The sequence below is a fragment of the Peromyscus maniculatus genome, chromosome 2 (assembly GCF_049852395.1).
Source record: "Peromyscus maniculatus bairdii isolate BWxNUB_F1_BW_parent chromosome 2, HU_Pman_BW_mat_3.1, whole genome shotgun sequence".
In the NCBI taxonomy this organism is placed as follows: Eukaryota; Metazoa; Chordata; class Mammalia; order Rodentia; family Cricetidae; genus Peromyscus; species Peromyscus maniculatus.
In genome coordinates, this window is record NC_134853.1 from 11,430,217 (window position 1) to 11,452,209 (window position 21,993).

A 21,993-nucleotide genomic window follows, 5' to 3' on the forward strand; every position below is an offset into this window, starting at 1 on the left:
TGTCCTCGATCTTTTCCATTCGTCTCTCTGTTTCCACGCCAGTATATAAAGCTCAGCACAATTTTGAAATAGGGTTTGCGATACTTCTAGCATTTTTTTTAAAAAAAAAATTTAGTCTTTGCTGGGGATTGCTTTGGTTTTATGAGACCTTATTGCTTCTGTATGAATCTTATGATTGTTTTTACTTCTGTGGCGAATGTCATTGGAATTTTGATGGATACTGTGTTGAGTCTATGGATTACTTTTGGTCTGATACCAATTTTGTGATATTAATTCTGCTGATCCATATGCCAGTGAATCCTTTTCATCTTCTAGTGTCTTTTTCAATCTTTTTCTTCATTATTTTAAAATTTTCACCGTGATAGACTTTCACTTCCTTGGTTGGGTTTATTCCCAGGCATTTTTAGGGCTATTGTGAATGAGATTGCCTGATTTTTTTCTCAGCATGTTCATCATTGGTTTGTGGGGAAAATACTGATTTTTATATGTTGGTTTAGTGTTTTCCTACTTTGCTGAAACTGTTTATCAATCCTAACAGTTTTTCTGTTGTGACGTCTTCAGTATCTCTTATATAAAATTATATTGTCTACAAATAGATGATTTGACTTAGCCTCCTATTTGTTTCACTTCTGTTTCAGTCATTCTTTCTCCCTACTTCTCTAGTTAGTATTTCAAATACTATTTTGAATAATAGTGGACACTGGACACCTGTGCCTTGTTCCTGAGTTTTACATGGTATGCTGGTATGCTTTGAGTTTTCCTCAGTTAGTGTAATATTGCTACAGCAGGGTTCTCTCTCTCTCTCTCTCTCTCTCTCTCTCTCTCTCTCTCTCTCTCTCTCTCTCTCTCACACACACACACACACACACACACACACACACACACACACACACACATATGTATGTATACATAAATACATCCATACCTATATATAATTTAATATATATATGCATAGACACATATGTATATATGTGCACATATATGTATATATACACACACAGATATATATTCACTTTATTTTGTTTTTATTTTTCTTCAGCCTCACTAGTTGTTATCTTGACTCCTAGTTAATAGGGCTAATTTCTTTTATTACTTTTATAAAGAATATAATATAATTACTTAATTTCCTCTTTTCCTTTCTTCTTTTCAAACCTTCGTATATACTCCTTCTTTCTCTCTTTCAAATTAATAGCCTCTTATACATACTCTGATTATTTTGGGATGATTTTCTTCACCTTTTTGTTTATTCAGGACTTTTAACTTGAAGAGATGTTATACTTTGTTGGAGGCAATTTATACTTCTCTTGAGATGATCATGTGAATTTTTCCCTTGAGTATAGTTGTGTACTGTATTAAAAATTTTTAATTTGCATATGTTGAACCATTCTGACAATCCAGAATGAAGTCCTATTGATCATGGTGAGTGATATCTCTAATGTATTGTTGAATTTGGTTTTCAAGTGTTTTGAGAAATTTTGCACATACTATTTGTCTTAGTCAATATTCTGTTGATGTGAAGACACACCATGACCATGGTAGCTCAAAAAGGAAAACATTTAATTGGGGCTGGCTTACATTTTCAGAGGTTTAGTCTATTGTCATCATGGCAGGAAGCATGGCGGCATGCAGGCAGACATGGAGCTGGAGAAGGAGCTGAGAGTTCTACACCTGGATCTGCAGGCAACCAGAACAGAGCAACACTGGGTGTGGCTTGGACATGGGAAGCCTCAAAGCCCGCCCCCAGTGACACACTTCCTCCAACAAGGCCAGACCCCCTAACAATGCTACTCCCCAGTGATAAAGCATTCAAATCTATAAGCTTACAGGCGCCACTCTTATTCAAACCACCACACTATTGTTGTTCATGCGGAAAATTAGCCTCTAGTTTCCTTTGGTTGTGACCTTGTATGGGTTTGGTATCAGAGTAATACCAACTGTATGAGAGCTAATAGCATTCTTTCTATTTTATACATGGAATATCACAAAGAGCACTGCTGTTAGTCCTTTAAAACTTAGGTAGAATTCAGAAGTGAATCCTTCCAGATTTGTTTTGATTGAGGGGTATTGGTATTATTTTGATTATCTATTTCTTCCAGATATTCCAGTATTTTAGAATATAAGTGTTTAAAATATTTCCAAGTGATGTTGTTAATATTATTTGTGTCTGTTGTAATGCCTCCCTTTACATCTCTAATGTGTTAGTTTGGATTATCTCTCTTTTTCTTGTGGTTAATTTAGCCAAAGGATTGTTCATTTTCTTTATTTTTTTAAAGAACCAACTGTTCAGTTAATTGATATTTTTGTATTTTTTGTTTTGTTTTCTGTTCTATTAATTTTGCTCTGATCTTTATTACGTTTTCTGTCAACATGCTTTGGGCTTGGTTTGTTCTTGCTTTTCTAAGCCGTTAAGGTGCTTCAAGTATTCCTGTGAGGCCTTTCTGATTTGCCATGCAGACACCTAATAGTATAATCCTTACCTCTTAGACTGTTTTCTTGTATTCCAGAGGCTCTAATATGTGTCAATTCTAAGAACTGTAGCTTTTTCTTCATGATTTCTATGACGACCAATTCTTCATTCAATTGTGTATTGTTCAATCTCATTCAGTTTGGATATTTTCTGTAATTTCTCTTGCTGTTGATTTCTAATTTTATTACATTGTAGTAAGTTTTCAAAGAAATGCAAATCAAAGCTACATTAAACATTCCATCTGACCTCAGTAGTGATGACTATCACCAAGAAAGCAAATAACAGCACACATTGGTAAAAACACAGTAAAAAGTGAGCCCTTATGGGTTTCTTGCTTGTAGGAATGTGAATTAGTCTAGATACTACAGAAATCAATCATGGAGGTGAGGTGTCTTACAAATCTAAAATTAAACTACCACACAATCTAAGCATATCTCCTTTTAGTAATATAGCTTTTGTTTAAAGGATTTCATATGAGCATCCCACTGTAGAGATCCCTGCCCATCCATGCTTATTATAACATTATATTAGCCATGTTATGCAATAAATCAACAGATAAATGGATAAAAATGTGATATATACCACATATAGGATATATATATATATATATATATATATATATATATATATATATATATATATATATGATGGAGTTTTAGTCAAGTATAAGGGGAAGAAGATGATGCCAATTGCAGGTAAGTGGATAGAATTGGACTTTATCATATTATATGAAGTAAACCAAATTCAGAAAAATGAATATTGGATGTTTTTCTCACATGTCTTAGATTTTATACATACATAAAATCATTTCTGTATCTGTCGCAGATAAGTGGAAGCGAAACTATAAGAAGAAAGGGGAAGAGCAGGAGCGGAGGGAAGGGACCTAAGGGAAGGGTGTAAGGGCTGAATATGGCTGAAACACATGGTATATTTGGATGAAAATGTCTTTATGAGAACTACCACTAGCAAGATGAATAACTATGGGGCTGGAGAGACAGCTCTGTCATTAAGAGCATTTGCTGTTCTTCCAGATGATGTGAGTTCAATTCCCATCACCCAGGTGGAGGTTCACAACTTCCTGTAACTCTAGTTCCTGAGGAACTTGATGCCCTCTTCTGGCCTCTGTGGATATCAGGTACAAAAAGGGTGCACAGACACACATGCAAGCAAAACACTCATATATAAAATAATTTTAAAACATGAATAGAAGAAATAAACCTTTTCAAAGAAAGAAAAATTAGCATTCCTGTGGATGATATATTGTGCACCCCAATAAACTTATCTGGGGTCAGAGAACAGAACAGTCACTAGATATAGAGGCCAGAAAATGGTGGCACACATGCCTTTAATCCTATCACTTGGGAGGCAGAGATCCATCAGAGTTTAAACCACACTGGAAACAGCCAGGCATGGTGACTCATGCCTTTAATCCCAGGAAGTGATGGCAGAAAGTAGAAAGGTATATAAAGCATGAGAACCAGGAACTAGGCTAGTTAAGCTTTTAGGTTTTGAGCAGCAGTTCAGCTGAGATCTATTTGGATGAGGACACAGAAGCTTCCAGTCTGAGGAAACAGGATCAGCTGAGGAATTGGCAAGGTAAGGAAGCTGTAGCTTGTTTTGCTTCTCTGATCTTCCAATGCTCACCCCAATACCTGGCTCCAGGTTTATTCTTATTAATAAGACCATTTAAGAGTCATGTTATATATTCTTTCATGTTACTTGCAATTATCTACACTAAAGTATTGGAAGTGCATCTCATTTTCACTTAGGTGTTGCAGACAGAAACAGTGGTTTTCTAGGCTGTTTTTCAAACTTGTCTGTTGGACAGACTCTGAAACAAGACCAAGCAAATATTCTTTCCCTGAGCTGCCTCTTCCATCCCTTTTCCAAAAGATCTGGTTCAAACGAGTCAAAGAACTTCTGGAGACATGCTTAAAAGGGCTACCATTTTATCTGACTCATGGTAAATTATTAAATATATATGAAAGTAATTCCCCAATTAAACAATTAAACCCTTCTCAAGAGGCATAAACACAAACTACCTTATTTAATTTACATTTCATATAGATAAATATTCCCAAGTACTTCTATGAATGGACATAATTTAAATAGAGGTCATATTATCATTGACTATCAACAAGCTGTAGAATATATCAATCATGCAATAGAGTAAAACTGACAAACAATATTAATATGGTTGCCACACAATCCCCTAGATCATTGCTTTCTTCCCAGCCCCTGTACTTTGTTGTCTGTGACCACAGGATAAAACTGTAGGATTTGAGAGGTCTGCACTCGTAAAGGAAAGAAGGGATAGGAGTGTTAGACCTCATCTTGCATTCAAAGAGGTAAAAGAACTCTGAAGTTAGAATAGCACAGAAATGTTATGAAGAATTGACTGACAGGCAGAACACACAACACTTACAAAAACGTTCCCCTCTCCAGCTCTCTGTATATTTTATGTGTACATATCTGCATATGCAAATATGTAAAAGCATCGACATGTGAAAGTGCTGCCATTTAGATGTGCGTTGGAGGTAATGCTGAATATTAAGAAAGTTATAGTTACTGAAATTCAACTTCCCATTCTTTTGAATTGATTTTTATTTTAAAAATTTGCATGCTAGGCATTAGATACCATCAGGACGTTTTCAAGCGAAGTGTATTATAGGAGGCTCTGTCTCCTCTCCCTCTCGTCTCTACACTAGTAGCTTCCCCCCTCAGTCTGCTTTCTGATTTTAACTTTTTGTTCTTACCGTACTTTGCATGTTCACCTTTTTTAAAAATTTATTTGGAAGGAAATCCTACTTGAACACTGTTGTTTTTTCTCCAATAACCTTTTAATCTCAGAGACAGCAAAGTCTTCACTTGTCTCGCTGGCTTTTACAAAAGGAGATGGAGCATGATTTTGGGAAGGGTGCATTTGGTGAGTGTTACTTCGACTCTGTTATTATCACTACTTCACACATCATCTGGAGGTGTCAAAATCAGGCTAACAAATGATTTTGTGCTAGAAGTATGAGCTAACAGCAAACCTTTAAGACCAAGGGTCAGAATGGTTGAGGTTTCACTGCTGAGAATATAATTATAACAACTTACTTTCTCTAGTACAGATTCTGCATATCTGTAAAATGAGAGTAGGCTCTGTATTCTGAAAAATGCGCTTCTAGGAGTTTAAATTATTATGTTTTAAGAAAATGTGTAAGTATATTCATGAAAACTTTCTTTGCTTTCTCTAATGTATATAAAGATTTTCTGTAGTCTGGAAACTAGTTGAATTTAATAGGTTGTTAATAGTTGTTAACTCTGTAAGATTTACATTTCTAAAACTAATATGTGGAACTGTACATATGCCTTGAAAGTGAAATATGTTGTGAATATGCAAAACAAAATCTCTAGTGTATATTTCACTTGTTTAGGGGAAAAAGTTGTATTCTAAACAAAGTTTTTTATTTAGAAAGCTATTTTATCCTATTATTATAAACTGGGAGGGCATTTTGCCCTATATCTAATTTATTTTAAACAAAATATTTAAATGTGAGATAAAATAAAATTCCATCTCTTTTAAATCTTTTATTATAGCAGAAACTCTACAAAAATTGATCATTGTAGGCCAAGTGCTGATCACACCAGAATATAACACACACTCAGTTAAAAAGTGAACAATTTTTAAACAGACATCACTGGTTGGCTCATGCAATACTGCCATTTTACAAACATTCTTTTCTTGCTAATGGAGCAGCTTGACAATTTTCGGCAACCCAGAGCACTTGAGTGAAAATTCAATAAGTAAGTTAAGAATACAAATGGTAACCAGGCCTTGGGGAAGCTGCAGAATTGAAACACAACTTTTTTTTGACAGTTTGTAGTGTAGCTCTGGTGGTCTCTTTCAAAATCTGTCAAAGAAAATGATAACTGGACTTAGGAATTTAGTTTGATTCTTAAACCAAATAATCAGACAGGCTGTCTAGCCTTACTGCCTTTGGCCATGAAGGAAAAAAAAAAGAAAAGAAAAGAAAGTTTGAATGTGGAGAAGCAAAAACACTAAAATCATTAGATTTCTGCTTTTTCCTGGCAGAATCATTTCCTAAGTTTCATGCTCTGAACATACAGCCAGGGAAATCAGATGATGAAGGTATCTTCCTCTTTGTCAACTGGACCCTGCAGCAAACACATCCTCAAAGAAATGCCCTTCAGTACTCGGGTCAGATGAAGTGGTAGTAACCATTAGCCTCCATTTATCTCGATGGTAATTCTGCTCTTACTTTGTCAGCATCAAAAAAATAAAATCACTCCACATTTGTTGTATTATACACCCAAATCACACTGAGGAAATGGATATGAATAGTCTCACTGTTTTTTTAATTCTATGGGGTTATTTCCAAAGATGGGGAAACAGAAAATTACATGCTAAGTTTGCAATAAGAATATTTTGTTTCCAAATATATTCAAAATTGGAGTTCATAATGATATCTATCACAAAGTCTTTACACACAAGTTTTAATGTATCTGAAATGTTATCTAATTTTATAGAATTTTACTTCTGTTTTCTGTAATATTTGTACATATTTACTATGTTTAGCCATGAAACCAGTGTAATAATTCTAATTATTGCTTGGGACAAATTTCAACATATGGTAGGTAATATTTCTTACATTTCTTCCTTGTTCTACTTATTGTACTAACTTATTTGCCTTTTCAATTTGCCCCTCAAACTGCTTATATGAAGTAGCTTCTATTAATAAGCGTATTTAGCAGACAGGTAAAAGGCTGAGAGACTTCCTGACTTTGAAAGAACACATAGCATTGAAGGGCTTTTAGAGGCCATTGAATCATGGCTTACCTGCATGGCATAGAAATATTTTGTAGGTATATGGAAGCATCATGTAAAGAAATGTTTATAAATTGCTATCTAATGTTTTAGAAGGCATCTGAAGTGACCTTCTCATTGTAAAATTAGAAAAAAAATAATTGTTTGTTTCCTTAGACATTTAATCAATTCAGTAATATAAACAAATTACTGAGGATGTCACGTGCCTATCATTGTGTCCTCATTCATCAGTCCCGTGGCCGGCACCGTCCAGGCAGCACATGACACTCATAAGAAGTAGGCAAATGTGTGATAAATCTTAATTTGAAGGATTAGCATGCAGAAACCAAGCCAGCAAAAGCAGGTCGGATGTGTACTTTGTGCAAAGAGGAAAAAAGGAAGACTGCTGGAAGGGAACCGGAAGTCAAGAGCTTGGAGAGCCCCTCCCGGAAGAACATGCCCCTGTTTTCCTCATGACTGGCAGTTCTCTTACCTCCACTCAGTCTGTTCTCTTTTTAGACCCATTTGGATATTGAGCAAATAAAGGAACTTAAGTAATACATGTGCGTAATCTCAAAATTCAGACGATTGAAATTAACACTGAAAATATCAGATGAGGATTCCATGGAGAGGCCAGCATGGAAATCTCTCAGTCTTCTCTAAGTTTTCAAGCACCGCCGGAAATATCAGAAGATGAAGAAAATCATAAGTCTCAGAACTCTCTGCGTTGAGGTTCCATTCATAGGAAGACAGTGGGAAACTCAAGTGGGCTTCATTTCCCAGCTCCCCCTGTCGTTTTTACTGTTCCTTAAAGGAAATGCTAGTATTCTGTTCAGTAGAAAAGTTCAGGTTCGAAGCCTAACATTCTAGACAATACAGCTTCACTACTTGTAATCCATATCTGGTAGATCCCTGTTGTGGCTTAATTCAGAAATGCCCACCACACACACATTTGTAACATTTGCTGCCAGCTGGTAGCACTGCTTGGAAAAGCTGTGTAGCTTGTGAGTGGTGGGGCCCAGCTACCAAAGGTAGATTACTAGAGTCAGGGTTTCCTAGTCAGGGATTACTAGAGTCAGCTGGATTCCTATTCTAGCTGCTCTCTTTTAGCTGCTTCCTGACACATGCTCCTGTCACCACAGACTAACCCATTCTTCCCAGGCTTCCCTGAGGTGATGGCCTGCAACCCTCTGAAACTGTGAGCCCAGACAAAGCCTTCTTTCCCAGTGTGGTTTCTGTTAGGCATTTGGCTCATAGTGATGAAAAAAGTAATTAATATGGTTCCAGGATCATCTATGTCTGATAATATTTGTTTAAAGTGTATCGGTGTCCATGTATCTTAGTGATGCCATCATTATTACTGGCTTGGGAGAGACTGAAAGAATATGCCATGGTTTTGGTAATTATAAATACACTGTATATATTATTTACATGTAATATAATATATAATTTGTAAATATAAATATATTGTAATAAAATGAAATATTCAACACAAAGAAGTAAGATGAGTTTTCAAGTGTATTTATTCACTTCCTTTGACGTATCACTTCTTGTATCTTTTTGAAATAAATAAACATTCCCTAAATAAACTATCATTTCTGCTCAATAAAGCTAATTTTATGACAATGTTAATCACCTTCTAAGTGATTAACTGTTCAAGAAGACTACATGCTGTCATTTCATACATGACTGCTTCTAATTTTTTATAATAATGAAGGAAGTTTATATAGTCTAGATAACAAACTACTTATACTTGGCCTCATATTAATGGGAAATTTTAGCTTTATCTCTTTTTTCATAGCATCACATATTTAAAACAAAATCCTAAAGTATTATTTATGCCATTTCTAAGAAACATATTCAGGGGCTGGAGAGAAGGTTCTGTGGTCTAGCTGCTCTTTCAGAGGATCCGAATTCAATTCCCAGTACATATATGGAAGCTTACAACAGCACACAATTGATGTATAAATATGTATCAAGGCAAAAACTCACACAATAAAAGAAAAAATAATTACAGATTGTGAAAGATGTGCTGTCAATGTAAGCCATATGCAACTATAAGATAGGTACACTTAAAGTTTTCTTGGATAGCAGCAGTAGTAGAGGTACTTGTAATGTGACAAGTAGCTGGGGGACTATAATGTCCTGTGCTATCAGAGCAGACTTCCGCTGGCACCTCTCAAAATCACAGCTCTGACCTGTCACAACGGGCCTGGGACTGTCTAAATCTTTCTGATGTATCCAGTGGTGAGAAGAAGCAGAGGTAGGTAGAACATTGAAAACATGACAAAAATCGTATTTAAATCAAAAGTTATATGACAAGGCTTTACTTTAAAATTATGTCTAAACATTTGCAGGCATAGGAAATCTGGAAACTTGTTACTGGTATTTCTGACAAATACTGCAAATGAAGATCAGAAGCCAATAGCTGAAAACAGCAGAGGGATCCCCACCCTAAAACTAGACCTCCAACTCCAGAAACTGAAGACATTACCAAGTGTTGTAAGACTTAGCAGTTACCATCAGAACAGCGCATTGATTCCACAGTTCATTTAGATCTATTGGTATGCTGTATGTACACATTTTACATTTATGCTTAAAAAGTCTTCTTAAAGAATGTCATATATTGCAGCTACAATTTCACCAAGAATCTACATTTAACAAGAGTATCTTGACAAATAAGGGATGGAAGACTCAGATTTTTAAAGTGATTATCTGAAAAAGAATCTTAGAAAGATAGAAAAATTTTCTCTACTGGGTATAACACAAAGAAGTATTAAATTGCATTATATGTAGTAAAAAGAAGGTAAATAATACGGCTACTGTGTTAGACCTTGTGACAGTGTTTGAATATTGATATTAAAAGTAATTTCTTTCAATTTCTTAATCAGTGCTTAGATGACTTATTTTTAACTTTGAAAGCTTATGAAAGAAGCTTCCATTCCACTGAGGACCCAGCTAAGCTGTTGCTATTCACAGGCAGGGGACTTCACCCAGAGCAGGAACCAAGGCGCCTACACCACTGGCAAACTGCTGATGAGGGAGGTTGGTTTCACTTTGTAGTGCTGAGACCTTGATCTGGAAAGTGGCTGTAACTAGGGCAAAGGGCTTCCTAGTCTAGAGCTCGGTGTGTGCTTTTCTTCCTGCTCCAGAGACAGTGGCAGAGGTTGGATGGTTAGATAACAAACCCCACTTGCCCTTTCTTCCTCTGATCTTCTCAGTACATTCCGACTTTCAAATCTTAATAGGACTTAAGTTTGTACTTGACTCAAACCACACTTACATGTTTCTCTTTGCCATGGATGGATACAGTAATTGATGTATTTCAGAGTGCATGTCTGTGAAAGGCACTGAGCCCTGTTGTTGGTTTAAGGGGTGTTGTTACAAAATAACGCCATTGACCATGGAGCTGGCAGGTTGAGGAAAGGTAAAAACTTCCTAAAATTCAATTGTTTTTTAGAATTATCAGAAGTTCTGCTGACATTAAGCACTTTTTATTTTTGGCACAAGAAGTTCATTTCATTCTAATTTACTCCAGTCATATTTCATTAACCCACAACCCATCTTTCTCTTTCTTACCCCCAGTAGTTCCCATCATGTGTATTTTACATGTGTACACACTCACGGAGTCATGTATACACAGTGTCATGCATACAGGCTTACTATTGATACCCACTGGATCATCTGTTCTCTCTATTTCCTTCTTCTCTCACTTTTCTCAGCTCAACCTTGAACTGCCCGCATTCTGCCCCAGTGAACCCTTACCTCCTGTGAACCTCTATACTGGAATTTTTAAATACTGATGTCCATGTGTCCCATCTCTCCTTAAATGATGTAATTTATTCTTCTGTCATCTTCATTTCTGAGGTCTCCTAACCACTTTGCATTTCGCCTGATCCAAGCCTCAGGTTAGGACACTCCCCGCTCGCCACTCCCTGTGTGAGACCTCTGGCTGCCCCCTCTCTCACACACCTTAGACAATGTTTACACCACCTGGTTAAGACAGAGGCTCACAGCCAGTTAGTCACCCTTAATCTTTGAGAGAATTTATTGGAAACTTAGGAGTGAGGCTTGCTTTGTTCTTCCGATGTATTTTTTTTATACTAACTTCAATGATTTTAATATCTATGTTAATGCTTCTATCAAGATGACTTTTCCCCCATTTTCCTTAATATGGATATTCTATGAATTTTTCAACTATTTTCATTGCTCATCAGATTAGATAGAAGTGAGGTGTCAGTACCATTTAGAAGGGAATCTTCCCTCACATTGCTCATGAAACAATTTTTCTGTGTCTAATATTTCAATAAATTTTAGCCCCCCCCCATTTAAAGACTCATTTTCTGACTCCATTAAAAACATTAACACATTTATAAGCATGTTCTGATATTTTTAATTATTTTTTCCTTAATTATTTTAGGCTCCTTAAAAGTTATATGTAGGGCTGGCTGGAGGGATTATTCAGTGGTTAGGTTAAGAGTGTTCACTGCTGTATCATAGGATCTGTTTAGATTCCAGCTCTCATATCTGGTAATTCACAATGACTAACTAACTCCAGCTCCTGGGGAGCCAATGTCTGGCTTCTGGCCTTGATGAACACACACACACACACACACACACACACACACACACACACACACACACACACTAAAATAGTCATATGCTATTAGAATAGAAGTTACTCATTTGGATTGCATTTTTTTACCCACTAAAACTTCCTTTTACAAATCCTGCACCCTTATTTTAAGTCCACACATCAACATAAGAGCACTTTCATCTCCACAGCCCCTGTTAGGGATGAGCTTTCACATCTGGGGACTTGGCTGAGGTGATGATCTGCTAACTCTGTTACATCTTGTGTAAATTGGTAGTGCCTTCCCTTAGCCCTATAGCCACTTCATTTAAACTTATTTTTAACTTTTCTTATTTTAAAAGAATTGAGATTATAATTTAATTACATTTCCTCTTCCTTTTCCTCCCTTCAAGACATCTCACATGCCCCTCCCTTCTCTCCTTTAAATTCATGCCAATTTTCTTTTAACCTAATTGTTAATGCATGCATCTGTATATATGCATATATTCCTAAATATAACCTATTCAGTCCATGTAATGCTACCTGTATGAATGTTTTTAAGGCATTGAACAACTGATGTTGTTCTTTGCTGGAAATAACACATATCCTATGTCTAGCTCTCCTCAGTTATCTATAGTTCTCTGTGTAGGGTTGAGACTTCATGGGCTATTCTCCATCCAATTCGGCATGTTCATTGACATTGTTTGGAAGTTATATTCAATTGCTCATCATTGAGTGAGGACTTTGGTAGGTATGAGTCACTGCCAAGCATCTTTCTAGCTTCTCTCTCTCTTCCATTGTCTGCTTCTTAAGACTTTGGTAGGTATGAGTCATTCCCAAGCATCTTTCTAGCTGTTCTATCTCTTCCATTGTCTGCTTTTTCATCATTTAATCCTTTCAATGAGGTGTGGCTCTTAGAGCAGAGCAGAAGCTCTGCCCACAGTGGTATTTAATTTTTTAATCTTTATTTGAGAGAGAGAGAGACAGAGAGAACATATGAGTGCCGTGGATCACTTGTAGAGGTCAGATTAGGTTCTCTCTTTCCACCATATGGGTCCAGGGAACAAGCTCAGGATGTCACATTTGGTGGAGATGGCTTCTATTAGCTGAGCTATCCCAGGGGGTCTAGAATGATTTTTTTTAAATCTGGTTCCACTGTGAAGGAGACTGTTTTATCTTCTGGTAGTTACATTTAAATTGTAAGCAAAATTTGATTATGGACTTAATTAAGTTAATCATTCTGGATTACTATTGAATTTAACTATTATTGTTAAATTGATTTCATGAGTTATATTCTCCTACATAATTGATCATTTTGTTTAAAATTGATTGACATACACAATTGCTTTTTCTCTTTAAAAATTTTTAATTTTTACTTATAGATTACATTTGTGTTTCTGAATTTTCCCTCCTTTTGTACAACTCTTTAGTCATCTATTTGTCATTAAAATTAATACCAGTCAGTTTAGATTGGTATAATCATCTTTCTTGTAATTTTATATTTTATCATATCATTTTTTCATTTTTTCTTATATCACATCATCAATGATTCCTCTAATATCTTGAAATGAATGCTTGGGCCACTAATGTTCAATCTTCTGTTAGTTTTAAATATAAATATTATGTTCATATTCTTAGCCTGTAAATTTTAATATTAGTTATTTAAGATATAGATATAGATATAGATATTGATATTATTCTTTAGCCACCAAGTAATTTCTAATCCTCATCACTAACTTCTTTTCTTTTTCTTTTTGGTTTTTCAAAACAGGTTTCTCTGTGTAGCTTTGCGCCTTTCCAGGAACTTGCTTTGGAGATCAGGCTGGCCTCTAATTTCTTTTCTAATAGTAGAATCAATTATTATGGGGAATTTCCCTTATAAAAATGGAGTTGTGTGAGGGAAATTCTGAATACAGGCGAGAAAACTGCAAGGAAACAAGGCAGGAGTCTCGTGACCTCCGTTTCTTCAAAACACAAAATTGTTCTTGGATATGTTTTAGCTCCGCCCAGGTGGAGCAGACAGAAGTGAGTTCACTTGAGCTGTTGTTATTCATGTGCCTCTATGGAAAAACATGTTTTTGCCATATATGGCTTATCCTTGTTATTGAACACCTTGCTCTTGTGATTCTTATTAACTTTCTGAGTATACATGATCTGATGCTCTGAGTAAAGTTGGCTATTGCATTAGACTTCAGTTGGCCTCATATTTACCTCTGCTTTCCCAGATTCACACTGCCAACTAGAACAGTAAACAAGTGGTGGTACATATTAGGGATCTGAAGTCAGCGATGAGATAAAAGAATGAGGACCCTCACAGAAGCGGGTGACTGAGAATAAAGGCACGGAACCCAGGGAAGGCTTTGTCTTATGTTGACCTTTCATAAAGAAATAAGGAGCAGCCGGGCGGTGGTGGTGCACGCCTTTAATCCCAGCACTCGGGAGGCAGAGGCCAGCCTGGGCTACCAAGTGAGTTCCAGGAAAAGGCTCAAAGCTACACAGAGAAACCCTATCTCGAAAAACAAACAAACAAAAAAAAAAAAAAGAAAAAAAAGAAAAATGAAAAAAAAAAGAAAAGAAAAGAAATACGGAGCACAAGTACCAGAATCACAACTATTAGATGGCTTAAATGTTGTTTAGGATTATAATCCCTGGTTTCCAGAAGAAGGAACTTCCGATGAAGAAGTATGGGACAGAGTCTGAAAGAATATTGAAAAGGTATAAAAATGGGGGGGGGGGAAGATCCCCATTCAATTCTGAGTCACTTGGGCACTGATTTAAACTGTTATTAAGATATTTAAGGAGGATATAGATTATGACAGAGATGGCTAATTTCTTGAATGAATATAAATTAGATGATCAGACCTTAAAATTGGTATTTCAACTGAAATTTCAGCAAAGGCAAAAAAGAAGATTTTCTCCATTCAGGCTAAAGGAAAAGTAAAATCAGTGCCACTGACAGCCATGCTGGTGACGGCTCTCTCAGCTCCCTTCCTGGAGCCTCACTTAGATACGTATCCTCCATTGCCTGAAAATGTCCCGTGCCCTGGGTGAGGAATTTGATAATCAATCTAATCTTGAATTCTCATTTTCTTGATGAAAACTTAGAAGAGCCTAAGAAAAAGCTAACCTTATGACCTAGGCAAGGCAAGGCCCGGCAGGGAAAAGGAATTTCTTTCCCACTTCCTCCCTGGCCTCGTGAGCTGTCCTTGCTATTTTCACTGCAATTTAGCAAAATCAAAATGTTTACCTAATTATGCCCTAATCATTATACTTAAAACTCTAGGATGAGAGAGAGCATTAGACAGTCCTCTCACATTATCTTGAGAGGCAAGCAAAGAACCACAGCTATTTGAATCTAGACTAAAAGAGGCATTTGTGTATTGAGTGGATTCTTCACTGCCTTAAACTTACTTATTTTCCCCCGCTAAATTGTCTCCTACAGGTATTATAGAACAAGAGGATAAACCTTGGGAATGGATTTATTTACACCATAAGGGCCATAAAATACTAATTGCTTACCTTGCTTAATTAGTAAATCAAAGGAAGATCCGATGTCATGTCAACAATTACATAGTTTTGATCCTTGTATTATATTAACCTTAATAACAATCAATTTTTAAGAGCTTTACAGAACTCTATGAATTTTCAAATTACAGTTGCAGATTACCATGGAAAGATAGGAAATCATTATCCAGCTGGTAAGCAATGGGGATTTTCTCATACAATTAAATTTGTGATTGCAGAAATTTCCCAACATTCCCATTCCACAGGCAGATATCTATTTTATTGATGGTTCACCTAAGGGTATAGGAGGAATGCATGGTCTAGATATTCATCAATCTATTAATACCTCTTTTTCCTCACCACAGCAGGTGGAACTGGATGATTTGATTCATTTATTATAGTTAATTAATAAACCCTTAAATATTATTTCAGTTTCTGCTTATGTTGTAGGATTATTTCCAGCAATAGACTCATATTTGTGTACATTCTAACCTCCCTGGTGTTATTGCAGAGGAAATAAGCAAGCTGATGCATTAACTTGCCCTATTATTGCTTTGCCAGAAGAAAGTTGGGAAGGGGTATGCATCTGTCATTGCAGGTGGATGTAATGAAGTATTATGGACTCTTCTTTAGCTCCTCTAGCCCTGGGACATCAAGGCCAGTGACAGAGGACAAGGAATCAGTGGAGGATAGCAAAGCTTCAGTTAAGGAGCAAAAGGAGATATCAACCACATCATTAGAAGTCAAGTTTGCCCACCTAGATGCCAAGTTAAGGCCCTATGTACCTAGGGAGAAGCTACTTTACTAATGACTTTGTTTATGATTGGGCCTTGGGATCATGATAACTTATGTTTTCATCTGAAGAAGGGACTGCAATTTGCTTCTTTACAGGACAATTTGATTTGTCTACAACATCTCAAATAAAAAAAAACCCTCTGCATATCCTGTTATTAAAATATAAAAAAGGGGGAAGATGTAGGAATATAGTCCAAGAATGGAGTTAAACAATTATGACATGACAATAAATCTCAGATTCTGAATTTATTATTTAACTTTAATTTTACTTAAAATTTATTACTTGTTTTTAGTATTTTAGGGAATCTTTTAACTGAGTATAGAGTTAGAGTTATCCATAGTCATATTGTGACTTTTCTTTAGCATCATTCAGTGGAACATATTCCCCCTAATCCTTCATCCTTTCCATCCCAGTTCTTGATGGTTATGTTGCTGCTTGAGTCAGGCTGAAATTTTTGTCCTCTCTTCTCTGTGTTTATTGAAATATCATTAAATGTTAAAACTTCATTGTGCTTCCCACAAAGTGAGTATTATTTTTAATGAAAATTAATATTTTCACAATTATTGTGTTGCTTCATACTTTGCATCATTACCTTAGTGATCATTATACTTAAATTCCATACTATACTCTTTAAAATTACAGAATCAATCTCAATCACAGAGAGCAACACAAAGCCTCATAGACTTTGAAGTTAGACCCTCTGCACTGCATTCTGTCCCTTGTGCTGTCTAGTACTTTACTTCTTTATTCTCTTATATTTTTCCTAAAACAATTTTTCTTTGTGTGCCCAATATGTGTTTTGAATATTAATATACAATTTTAGGATTTCAGTTTCTTTCTTAGTGAGTTGATGCTTAATATTCCAGTGTCCCAAAAGTATGTAATTTTAGGCTCTGTCTGAAATGTCTTCATTTTTTCATTTTCTTTAATAACCATTTAAATTAATATTAAATTCTAGGCTGAGAATTTTTCCTCAGTATTTGAAATATTAATTAGTTTGGCTCCTGGCATCTTTGTGTTTATAAGAATTATACTTTATCTAAGTTTCATGAACATTTTTTGTGATATTGGGGCTTTTTGGGTTGTATTTACTTCAAGATTTATAGCTTCAAAGTATAAACAATCAATTAAACATTAGCTTAGTATAGAAATTGTACATATTCACATTATTGAGGTGCCTATTATTTACTGTTCTTATATAAAACCACACTATATTCATAAGTTATCACTCTAAGGATTGGAATATAATCTCTACTTAAAAATATTATTTGGTAAATTCAGTTATAGCCAAAGTATTTGGGTCATATTTAGCACCCTCTAAATCTTCCTAGAACCCTACCTATAATCACTGCCCCTCCACCCCGTGTGTGTGTGTGTGTGTGTGTGTGTGTGTGTGTATGTGTGTGTGTCTGTGTGTATGTGTGTGTGTGTGTGTGTGTGTGTGTGTGTGTGTGTGTGTATGTGTGTTTCTCTTTAATACACTCAGCCCCTTTGGTGCTTTCTATGCATATAGATGTAAGGTCAGCCACTGAAGCACAGACAATGTACTAGGGGGCCATACCCATGAAAAAACCGAGTCACCTTTACCCAGCAGCCATTAGCTTCCATTAGCTCCTCAGCTAGGGATGAGGCCCTTTGAACCCCTCCCCATTTTTGCTGGAATGTGATTGACTTGGTCATCTGCAGGTCATGGAGAAGGCTACCACAGCAGCTGTGAGCTCATGAACACAATGCCCTTGCCATACCTTTCTACTTTTAACAATCCGTTGACCCATAATACAATGTGACTTTATTTACCATGCAAAGGTCTCTTGCCATTCTGTAGGCTCCTCATCCCTCTGCCACACAACTGTTCACACTGCAGTTGTTTCAGTCTGCAGAAGTTAGAAACCTAAGAAGACAATGATACAACACTCCAAAGGGTCACTGCAACTTTGTCTTCATGCTTGCTGAGCCAAATTTAGTTCCAGATGCTGTTGTCTTTGGATCTAGAAGGCACCTGTGATACAACAGAGATAGATGCTTCTGCCATTATCTAAAGATATTTTGTTTTATATTAAATTAAATTCTGGGATTTTTTTCTCTTTTCACTACATTTTGGCCTTTTCAGTTCATGGTAATGTGTTCATAATTTAATTGCAGTTTCCTTGTTTGTGATATTTCACTTTGCTTTGTCTGCTTTCAAGATTTTTCATCCATTTAGCTATGAGCAGATTGACTGTGCATGTCTAGCCATGATTTCTTTCCATTTATGCTGTCAGGGATGTACCTATTCTTAAATGTTTAAAAACTTTGCACCAAATTTTGGGGAATGTGTACCTATGTATCCATAGCCTTTTACTATTGTTACATAGTCTGTACAGCTCTCTCTTATTTTTAAATGTCTTTTCTTCCTCTGTGTTCTTCAACTGACTTCATTTCTGTTGATTTGTTTTCAAATTCCCTCACTTTTTGTACATTAACTTCATTCTTCTATTAGACTCATAGTGTGTATTCTAGAACATTTCCACACTATGCTGTAATTACTAAAAATATTTATTTTGATTTTGGTTGTAAATATGTGTGTATATATATATTGTCTTAGCTACTGTTCCATTGCTGTGAAGAGACACCATCAAAAAGGTGACTTATAAATGAAAAAAATTTAATTGAGGACTTGCTTAGAGTTTCAGAGAGTTGGTCCATGATCATCTTGGTAGGAAGCATGGCAGCAGGCAGGCAAGTATGGTGCTGGAGCAGTAACTGAGAGCCTGTATCTTTTCAGCAAGATGGAAGCAGAGGGAGAGACTGGGCCTTACATGGGCTTTTGAAACCCCAAAGCCCACCCCCAGTGACATACCTCCTCTAACAAGGCCATACCTCCTAACCCTTTCTAATCAATCCACCAGTTGGATATCAAACACTCAAGTATATGAACCTATGGAGGTCATTTTTGTTCAAACAACCACATTTCACTCCCTGGTGGCCATAGGCTTGTAGTCACACAATGCAAAATGCATTCAGTTCAATTGCCAAAGTCCCCTTAGTCTTTCAATATTGAGACAATTTTAAAGTCTGAGTTCAAAATATCTTCAGAGACTCAGACACTGTCTTAACTGGAAACTATAAGTGGATGTAAATACAGTAGGACAAACTCCACATGCTGAATTACATGGCACTTCAGGTCTTCTGCTCTTGCTGGCTTTGTTGACTGTAACACATGTCTCCCTCAGGCTGGTTCCATACCCTGTCTGCCCCTCATCTTGTCAGGTATCTCATGGCTCTGGCATTTCTGACATCTTGGGGTCTCCTTCAAATCCAGGGCTTCACCATCATCACTTTATGCAATGGCCTCTCTGGGCCACCATACATGTGTGGACTCAGAGGCTTTTGTCACCTTGGAAAAAGATCCCACAACCCCTTTAATTCTGTATCCTTGATGAAACTAGAGAATGCAGCCGAAGCTACCAAGTTCTGCTGCCTGCTGGGGCTGGAACCTGGGCCCATTCTTGAATTACATGGCTGTTGTTTGGAGCTTTTCCTTTGATAGTTTGCAGGATTAGTCACATGGAGTCTCACAATGAGGGTCCCACTCCATTATTTCCCTTCAGCAGCAGGCCTTTCTTTAAGCTTCTTATCTTATTGTGCATAGGACTTGGTTCCAAGATTTCATTTCCTGGTGATCTTTTCCTCCTCAAATTGTACATTTTTTATTTCTTTTTGTCTTGCTTTCTCCTTTACATGGTAGATATGCATAAGAGTAATCACTAATAACCACATGACACAGTCAAGAATAGCATCTCCTCTGCCGAAACCAGTTGTCCTAAACTCTTCAATTTAGCCTCTGGCAGATCTTTTTGGTTAGAAAATCAGACAACAGAAAGCAGCCACATCATTACCAAAATATCACAAGAAAAGTCTCTAACCCAACTGCTAGTATTGCCCCCTCTGAAACATCTTGAGTTGGACCTTCCTATTCTACACTGCTTTTAACTCTTACTATCTTCCATACTTGTTTTAGGATGGCCCATGAAGGCATACTTACACTGTTCAACTGCTATTCTAGTCCAAAGTCCTAAAGTCCTCTGTATTCCTTCAAATAACAGCATGTCAGACTTAACACAATATCCCAGGCCCTGGTACCAACTTGTATCTTAGTTACTGTTATATTGCTGTGAAGGTTGGGGCCCTTCTGATTCAAATCACCACACATATATTTCTTTGTGGGGTTATGTGGGCTTGAGTGCAGTTGGTGGCAGAGACCAGATGAGAGTGTTTGATTCCCTGGAGCTGGAAGAACAGTTTGCTCTGAGTTGTCCAGCATGGACACTGGAAACTGAATTTAGGTCCTCTGGAAGAAGATTGTCATGCTTAGATTTTGTCAACTTGATACACCTGAGAAGAGGGAAGCTCAGTTGAGGATTTGCCCCCATCCCCCTGGCCTATTAGCATGTATGGTGGTTTGAATGAGAATGACTCCACGTGCTCCGACATTTGAATACTTGGTCCACTGGTTGGTGGGCTGTTTGAGAAGGACTGGGAGGTGTGACTCTGTTGGTGGAGGTATGTCAAAGAGGTCAGGCTTGAAGTTTTCACAAGACTTAAAGACTCATCCTATCCAGTGTGTCCTGCTCTGTCTCCTACTTATGATTCAGGCTTGAAGTTTTCACAAGACTCAAGGACTCATCCTATCCAGTGTGTCCTGCTCTGCTTCCTACTATGGATTTAGATGTGAGCTCCTTGATATTCCCACCTTTGTTCCACAACCATGGACTCTAGCCCTCTGAAATTATAAGCCCAATTAAATATTTTCTTTTGTAAGTTGCCTTAGTCATGGTGTTTTGTCAGAGCAATAGAAAAGTAACTAAGATGACATGTCTATGGAGTATTGTAATGATTGATGTTTGATGTGGGATGGTCCAGTTTACAGTGCCAATTCTAGGCAAGTCGTCCTAGGCTGAATCAGAAAGCAAACTCAGTGAACTATGACAGCAAGCCAGTAAGCAGTATTCCTCTATGCCCTCTGCTTCAGTTTCTGCCTTGAGCTCCTCCTGCCCTACTTTTCTTAGATGGTGAACTGTGACCTGAAAGCCAAACAAAACTTTCTCTCCCAAGTTGCTGATAAACACAATAGAATGCAAATGAGAATAGGTAATAATTGCTCTTTTTTTAATTAAGAATTTTTTAAATTCATTTTACATACCAATCACAGATCTTCCTCTTCTCTCCTCTGACCTCTCCAGGCCTCCCTCACCCAATCACCCCCATTCCCTTCTACAAGAGGTACGGCCTCCCATGGGGAGTCAGCAGAGCCTGGTACATTCAGTAGAGGCAGGTCCAAGCTCCTCCCCCGTGTATCAAGGCTGTGCAAGATGTCCCTCCATAGGTAATGGGCTCCAAAAAGCCTGCTTGTGCACCAGAGATGGATCCTGATCCTACTGCCAGGGGGCCCTTAAGCAGATCAAGATATACAACTGTTTCACTTATGCAGAGGGCCTAGTCCAGTCCCATGGAGGCTCCACAGGTGTTAGTCTAAAGTTCATGAGTTCCCACTAGTTTGTTTTGGTTGTCTCTGTAGGTTTCCCCATCGTGATCCTGATGCCCCTTGCTCATAGAATCCCTCTTCTCTCTCTTCAACTGGACTCCTAGAGCTCTGCCTGGTGTTTGGCTGTGTGTAGCAGGAATCTTAACAGGTCTTACTAATGAAATCAAACCTGAGGCCAGTTATTGGGGTGAACGCTGGAAGATCAGAGAAGCAGAATAAGCCACAGCTAACTCACCTCGCCAGTTCCTCAACTGGTCCTGTTTCCTCAGACTGGAAGATTCTGAGTCCTCATCCAGATGGGTCTCAGCTGAACTGCTGC